We start from the raw sequence: 9,136 nt of genomic DNA, 5'->3' as shown, positions 1-9,136 counted from the left end.
TTCAGAAAACGCCAGAAAAAACACCAGTGATCTGGTGTGACAACCTCAGCACGGTTCATCTAGCAGCAAATCCAGTCTTACACGCTCGAACTAAGCATATAGAACTTGACTTGTATTTTGTTCGAGAAAAGGTTATGAGGAAACAGATAGAGGTCAGACATGTGCCAGCCATTGACCAACTGGCAGATGTCTTTACCAAGGCTGTTTCTAGTTCAGCCTTCAGTCTTATCCGTAGCAAACTTAAAGTAGAAGAATTATCTACTTTAAGTTTGAGGGGGGCTATTAAGAAGAAAGATAGTTAGGTACACGTGTAACTTACACGTGTAACTCTCTTATTTGTTGAGCTTAGTCTACTTGTATTAAGTTATATAAATAGGTGGTTGTAACAGTATTCGTTAGAAATGAGAATTAGTTTTCATTCTCTCATCGTTTATCTCTCTCATTCAAGATTCTGTTGGAAAGCTTTCTTTACAAGCTTTTCTTATAATAAATAATAAGTAAATACTAACTGCAGGGAAGTTCAAGTGGTCATCAAACTAACAGCCATATTTCTGCAGAGAAATCACCCGAGAAAAATGCAGTATCCAGCTAATTTTCTGTGTAGTAGTAATACTACTACTACTGCTGCTGCTGCTGCTGTCGTCGTTGCAACACTTTTTCTTGTGATCAAGCTGCATCAAAGTGAGACATTTTTCGCGGTCCACGCTTTCGGAGACTCGGTTCTTGATACTGGCAACAACAACCTCAAAACCATCTCCAAGTGCAATTTCACTCCTTATGGAAGAGACTTCAGTGAAGGAAAGCCAACTGGCAACTGGAAGGTTTTGCAACGGAAAAATCATCTCTGACTTCATCGGTTCTGTGTGTCCGTGTGTGTGTCTAACATATTCTTGTGATTCTTATTCGTCCAACACAGTCACATGTGTAGTTGCATGTTTGGACTTATTTGGCTTTTATTTATTGTCTATCGTCATATCATACTGCTCGATCAACTAATTCTTTTATTTTTTTTTCTTTCTTTCTTTCTGTGAACAATGGAATATGGTCCAATAAGAAGGATTTAAACACAACTCTTTTATTAAAATCTATTTCTTTATTATTTTATTTTATTTTTATATAGGACATCTAATATTAATGCCTCTGTATTTGAAAGAGATATGTATGCCCGAAAAAGAAAAAAAGGAATACCTAAAATACGTTTTCGTTGATTAATTTTAAAATAATTAGTGAATCTGTGTAAGCTCCCGATACAGACCGGATTAAGTAACGGCTATATATTTTCGTTGCCCTTAATATTTTTCTTTGCAGCTGAAGCCTTGGCAATCAAAGAAGAAATGCCTTCATATCATGACCCGAACTTGCAAAGGAAGGACCTCCAAACAGGCTTAAGCTTTGCTTCAGGTTGTTCTGGATATGATCCTTTGACATCTCAATTACTAGTATGTAACCATTTAATTATTTTCGCTCTCCATAACGCGTGTGTATATATATGTGTGTGTGTGTGTGTGTATGTATATATGTCATGTCAATCATGTACGTAATGTTCAAGTTACGCAATCTACTTTTTTGCCATTGTGACGCAATATTCTTACTATATATTCGTATATACCATTTAATGTGTCATTATAATATATATATATATATATATATATATATTCACTTGGATATATGTTTAATTGCGTCAGCAAGTTTACTCGCAAGCAGAGCAATTACAATTCTTCAAAGAGTATACAGAAAAACTGAAAGGTGAAGTTGGAGAAGAAAGATCAAGAACAATCATGACCGATACTGACTTATTGCTTCGCTGAGGAAATTGTCTATTGTCTAGCGGTAACAATGACATCTTATTCAGTTACTTTGCTTCTCAGCTGAGGAAATTGCACTATGATGTTCCTTCCTACACTGACTTATTGCTTCGCTGGGCTTCTAATTTCTTGAGGGTATTTTGTTAATAATAATTTTCATCAATAATTAATTTTTTTCCAAGTAAATTAAAATAAATTTTTTTTTTCTAACAAGTTTTTTCTGCACGTGGAAATTTGTCTCGAAGGATCTATACAAATTGGGAGCAAGAAAAGTTGCTGTTTTCAATGTCGCACCATTGGGATGTTTGCCATTTGCAAGAACTTTGGGTGGAGGAATAATCAGAAAATGTGTAGAGAAGATCAACCAAGCTGTTCAAATGTTCAATGCCAACCTCTCATCTGAGCTAGCTTCCCTTGACAACGAACTTCATGATTCCAATTTTGTTTTTGTTGATATTTACAACCCTGTTCTTGATCTTATCCAAGAACCTAGTAAATTTGGTGAGTGATCATTTGCTTGATTAGATTATACAAGTTTTTGTTTTAATCCCATGTTTATATCCCGTGTATTTCAAGTTTTTTTTTTTTTTTTTCTTTTTTTTTTTTTTTTTTTTTTTTTTTGGTCCCCACCTTCCTTTGACAAATTTGATTGTTCTTGACTACGGTTGTGGCCGGGCCTAATTGAGTGGTTAAAGTCAAAAGGTGAGTCCATAATATCCATATATTACCTAAATTTACTCTTTTTTTTTTTTTTTTTTTGAATTGCACTAGTTACCAACGTGCTGGTGTATTTCATCCCATGTGCGATGTATCTGTAGTAACCTACAATTTTCTAGATATATATGCATTCAATCAAAATTGCTAGCTAGGCATATTAATTGAAAAAGAATTCGAAATCTCGACATTCATGGTTAGCATCCAAAATAATTTTCTGATTGCTACAATCTTTTGAGGGGTGGGATTTAATAAATGTAGAGGCTTACGATCAGGCAAGAAAGAGAGTGAGTACATATTTATTTATGCTTTCGTAGTTTTTAACATTATGAACACATTCTCATGTCAGTTATTATATATGTCTAAAAAAGATGATGAATGTTAAGTGACTACCCAATAATTGTTTCTTTTTTTTTTTAATGAAACCCAATAATTATCTGTTGATAATGGGTGCGTTTGGAATTGGTTCCAAAATATTTTTGCTTTCTATATGAAAATAGAAATGAAAACGTTTTCATTTTCATTTTGAAATTATTTCTGAAATGCGTTTGGTAGTTTTATTCAGAGATAATATTATTAAATATATTAAATAAATAATATTATTAAATATATTAAATAATAATATATTAAATAAACATCATTATATAAGACAAAAACGATTTCAGAAAAGAGAGAGAAGAAAATGAAAAAAAAAAGAAATCCGTTTTGAGAAAATGAAAACACTTTTTTTTCGTTTTTAATTTTTCACAAAAGACAAAAATGATTTTGTTTTCATTTTTAAAAAATTTTTAGGCCAAACGCATTTTATGTTTCCGTTTTCATTTTTTAATCTTAAAAAATATGAAAAATAAAAATAAAAACAGAAACAAACAGGGCCAATATTTTTCAAACTTTTTTTTCCCCTGAATAATTGCAGGTTACGAAATAGTAGGTAAAGGGTGCTGCAGTACGGGAATAGTAGAGACGGGGAATATTTTGTAACAAGTTAGTGCCGTGGACTTGTACGAATACATCTGCTTATTTGTTTTGGGACTCCATTCATCCCACAGAAGGAGCTTACAGGATCCTTTCCTCTCAAATCCTTAAAACAACTTTTTTAGTTCCTTCATACAATTGATGGAGACTATAATTAGTGGCGAAACGGGATATTCATTTCACTTCCCTAAATGTCAACTCGATCTGTAAACAAGAAAAATATTTAGGTTCATTAGTCATGAATATGATGTCTCATTCTAACTGTTGTTTGGAGAATTAATCTACGATCTTTATGACAATGTTTAATATTTGTCTTCTAATTTATTTTCATCCACATTCAGCCAAAAAAAAAAAGATAAAATTAATTTAGTACTCCCTGTTATAGTGAAACATCTCGCTATTACTATTTATTTTTAATAATATTAAAATGGTACTTTCACTTTTAAATAAAGGTTCTTCCAGTGGAGTACTGAGACTGATATTTGAGACATACAATGATCAAACTGTCCTTTTCATTAATCAAATAGAAACTAATAACTTTAAAATTTTTTTCTAAAAACATTTTAACTTAAATCAGTCTTAGTGTAACGACAGAATGTTTCTTTAAAGGTGAAGATATCATTCTAATATTATTAAAAAAAAATAAAAAGTACTAGGGAGATACATTATTCTAGAGAATACTAAAACAATTTTATCCCAAAAAACACACACATATATATATATATATATGTATATATTCGTGGACTTGAAGTACTTACCTTAAGAAATAACAATAGTGATCTTTAGTGGTGAACTCACTTTAGCGAATAATTTAAACAAAAAGTTTTTAGTCATGTTTTAAAGTGGCTAATGATGTTTGTAGCAATAAACGATATTTTAAATTACTATAAAAGCAAAATTGAACCTCTAGTCTTTGACATTTTTCTTTTTTTTTAATTACTTTGAATTTTTTTCTTGGAATCTCTTTATGGTGAATTTTTGTATGGAATCTCTTTCATCAAATTAATCTTGATTATCTTCCTTTCTACATGTTTCATATATAGTAGTAAAACTCCCCATGTAAAAATTGAGGTTTTGAAAATTAATATAGCTGGTGGTTAATTTTTTTTTTTTAGAAAAAGGGGTACGGTAAAAGTACTCTACTGATAAAATACAGTTTTTAACTCTCAAAATCTTTCTTAAGTTTAGTTAAATTATTAGCATGACTAAAACCGGGCCCTAACCTGTGCGCACGGCAATAAGGTTGCGGAGCCTAATTCCATTAAGGCTTCTGTTTTGTTGCCACTTCATAACCCGCTCACTTGTGAGGTGGCTTATAAATTGCTTCTTCACTTTATACATTTCCAATATGAGACTTTGATTGTCAAGCTACAAACCTTCTTCTTATATTTAAACTTGAACAATTCCAACACTCTTCATCGTTTGATTCTTCTCTAATTAACTCGTCATGTTTTCTCTGGACCATTTTGTGGACTAATAGACATGCATAATTCTTTAAATTATCTTCATAACCGGCAATATACCAAATAGACTATATATATATATTGACTCCTTGAAAGTTTTAGTTTTGGTTCTTAATTAAGAAGTATTTTCGTTCTGGGTCATAATATGTTGTTAACATACGTAGAAAGTTACGTATCAAAATTTGGTTTTACAAATTTAGTAGTACAAGAGTACTTATTAATAGGCTTCCTTAAAAAAGAAAAAAATAAAAAAGGGTACTTAATAGTCTTTATTTCGTTTATTACTTGGAGACATTTTTCAATGTAGCAAATTTATTTTTCTTCTAGCAGGATCAGTAGTTGTTAGTAGACTTTTGTTGTAGTGGCAGCAGTAGATGTAGACGACGTGGTAGTAGTACAAGTGACTTGTGTGCGATTATGATTGCATTTAAGTAGTATTACATCTTTAAGCAAAAAAGAAAAAAAAATGGCGATAATTATATCCTTCTAGCTAACCAATCTTATCTCGAATTTCTTGCATACTTGTACTTTTAAGAAATCTGGTCAACGAAATCATATTTCCTTTCATTTGCGACATAGATATGATCCCTTCCTTTCCTTTAGTGGCAAATATTGTAACTAAAGATCCATGCAACTGTTTTTGCAAGATGTCATAGTAGTAAGTAATAATTTCACGACCTATATATAATAGTGTGAACTAAACATATAATATAGATGCCGCGAGGTACAAAAATAGTTATACGGTCGCTCTCATAGCAACATAGGCCGCACAACTTCAGTGGTCATGTAGCGCCCACATATAGTACTCATCGATGTTCTTTCTTGCTGGAGCAATAATTGAATTGTTAAATACCCTAAATTGCATAATAAAGAAGTATATGGTCAATGACCCTATCAATTAAACCAAGGCACATTAATGGTTGGAGATGACAACTCTACAATACGGGATTCCACATGAACATAGAGTAGAAAAATAAACAAATTAGAGCATCTTCAATGTAATCCAAATTGTAGCATTCAAGTGAGAGAATCATTCTCGAATGAGAGTGCGTTTTTTAGAGCAAAATTTGACATATATAATCTTTATTATTCAAATAATTTTGACATTTGATTCATATTGTTGCATTATTTGTTTTCATTTAATCATCGTGAGAACATTGTTACATTCAAACTATTATGATATTTAAATTATGTTTTTACAAGTTAAAATTAGTAGCTAGTTATTTACAACAAAATGTAGATAGGTCATTTGATTGGATTCAAATCACCCTCTAACTTTGGTGTTTAAATAGTATATAACTAATTATATCATACCAAATCATTTAAAAATTAAAATTATATTTTTTAATTTAAATTTTTATAATTCGCATGATATAATTGGTTAGAAACTTGAGGCCTCAAAAATTGGTAGATGATCTAAGTCCCCGTTTGATTTGATAGTTTAACATATTAAATATTTATTTTTAATATTTTGTATTGTCAAATTTAGTATTGACATTTGGTTTTTGTATTGAAGATGTCTTGAATAAATATTAGTTCACAAATTTCAAAAATATATCTACTTTAGTAAAAGAAAAAAAATAATAGCCCAATTTATGACAAGATTGTGTGGGCCAATTCCCCCTCCCCCCCCATTTTGGCTGAACAAAACCGGCAGCTAAGGTAAGAACGTCTATACATTGCTTTTGGAAAGGATCACTTTTTTCACAGCTTTTTAGCTATCCTTTCCTCAATCACTCCCTTGATGATCTATCTTCTTTTTGGTTAGTACGGAACGTCAAAGTCTAACGACGTTAGTGTATTAATTTATTATTATGGACCACGAAGCTGCCACGTAGAAACCGAAAAATAATATTGAAGCAGTTTTTTACCCTATAATTGGCCGTATTTCTACATCCATATTGGAGTTACGTACTAATAACTAATTTATTATAAATGCTGCCAATAAAGAGAAAGCACAAAACATGTAGAGACATATGACTATCAACCTACACTTTCGTATATCTATATAACAATATTTGACAAAAGGAATAAGCGTTTAAGATATGAGAATGACTAAAGTTAATTTTTCATTACGGATGAATAAGTACATATACAATGTACATGTTTGAGAAATAAAGGAGAAATATTCTTTACAGCTCATTACCAACAATACATCAGCTATTTAAGCACAATACATTTACATCTTTAAAAATTGAAAAAAAAAAATATAACACATTTATAGCTGTTTAGGCTTCTTGATATGCCCCCTCAAGATTGTGTCCTTAGGAAGGACTCCAATCTTGACTCGTAGGGGTATGAAGCCATTGACGAGACAGCGGCTTAGTGAGTGCGTCGGCCAACTGATCATCGGAAAAAACATGAGAGACTCGAATAACACCACTTTGGACCTTTTCTCTAACAAAATGAAAATCTATGGCAATGTGTTTCACGCAAGAATGAAACACCGGATTTGCACAAAGATATGTAGCACTAATGTTGTCACAATAAACTGTTGGAGTTGTTGGCAGTGAAATTCCTAATTCTTGTAACAATGATTGAAGCCACGTAATTTCAGCAGTAATGGAAGCAACGACTTTATACTCAGCTTCAGTAGAAGATCGAGCAACAGTGTGTTGTTTCTTGGAACTCCAAGAAATGGCATTATGTCCAAGAAAAACAACATGAGCACTTGTGGAGGTACGATCATCTATGTTGCCGGCATAATTGGCGTTAGAAAAACCATGGAGTAACAATGGAGAATGGCGGTGAAGAAACAAACTATGGTGAATGGTACTTCCAAGATAACGGAGTAAGCGTTTAACTGCGGGTAAGTGTTGAGTGGCAGGTCGATACATAAATTGAGACAATTTGTTTATGGCAAAAACAATGTCCGCGGGCGTGTAAGAGATAGGTATTGAAGGCCACCAACAAGTGAACGATAATCTGTTTCATCTGTGAGGGAGGTTCCATCAGTGAGACTAGGCACATGATTGGGAGACATAGGCGTGTGAACATCCTTTTCGTTGAGCATGTTGGCCTTCTCTAGTAGGTCATGGATATAATTGTGTTGGGACAAGAGAATGGTGAATTGGCCAATAATGCGGTTGTCATTATCTGTGAGAATCAAGTCATCCACATACACTAAGAAATACATGGTTAGATGCATGTGATTATAGATAAAGAGGGAAGCATTTGATTTGGAATTAACAAAACCAACAGCCAGCAGAAATTGCCGAAGTTCTTGATATCAAGCTCGAGGAGCTTGTTTTAATCCATATAGTGCCTTCTTTAGTTGACACACATATGTGGGATGATTCTTGTTGACGAAGCCTGGGGGTTGACTCATGTATACATCTTCCATCAAGTGTCCATGAAGAAAGGCATTATTGACATCCAATTGTTTAAGAGAGCAACCTTTGGAAAGAGCCAGGCTTATGACGAGACGAACAGTTGTGGGTTTGATGACCGGACTAAATGTCTTGTGGTGGTCGATGTCCGGTCGTTGGTGAAATCCTTTTGTGACTAGCCGGGCTTTGTAACGCTCAATAGAACCATCAGGGTGTCGTTTGATTCGAAATACCCATTTGCAACCAGCCATGTTCTGTGATGAGTCCGGCGGGACTAGAGTCCAAGTTCTGTTACTGAGAAGCGCATTAAATTCGTCAAACATGGCTGCCCAGGGCCCCCCGCCATTCAGGATATTTTAGAGCTTGAGTGGCAGAGGTAGGTTCAACGTGAGATGGAGAGTGGGTGGTGGTAAGGCTAAGTTTAGTGAGTGGTTTATGGATATGGTTTTTGGCTCTAGTTTGCATGGGGTGATTATTGTGAGGTGTGGCAGGCTTGGGATGAGGTGAGATAGATTGAGGAGTAATGGAGTTGGAGGATATCATGGGAGAAGATGGGAGATGAACTTTGTCTGAAGGCATACTGTTGAAGTCGCGAGAGGGATGGCGATAAGAGGTGAGCCCGTCATTACCAAGTTGGAAAGTTTCTGCCTGATTGGAATTGGGATTATAGGAATTAAATGAGGATGTAAAGAGAGATTTTTCAGAAATATTGGAGAGAGATACGAGTTGTTGACAACCATACAAGAGGGAGTTTTGGGAGTGAGAATTGGTGGGAGTTTGTGAAGGGGAAATGGGAATTAATGGAGGATATGTAGGAGACGTGGATGGCATATGTGGATTGATAGGGAAA

General features: G+C 33.6%; 1 pseudogene; it reads left to right on the top strand.

The window, feature by feature from the left end:
- The first annotated feature begins 493 nt into the window (after positions 1-493).
- LOC21402366 lies at positions 494-1,808 on the top strand (annotated as a pseudogene).
- Positions 1,809-9,136: the final 7,328 nt, after the last annotated feature.

The sequence above is a fragment of the Morus notabilis genome, unplaced genomic scaffold, assembly GCF_000414095.1.
Source record: "Morus notabilis unplaced genomic scaffold, ASM41409v2 Scaffold262, whole genome shotgun sequence".
NCBI lineage: Eukaryota > Viridiplantae > Streptophyta > Magnoliopsida > Rosales > Moraceae > Morus > Morus notabilis.
This window is presented reverse-complemented; position numbering and strand designations above follow the sequence as displayed.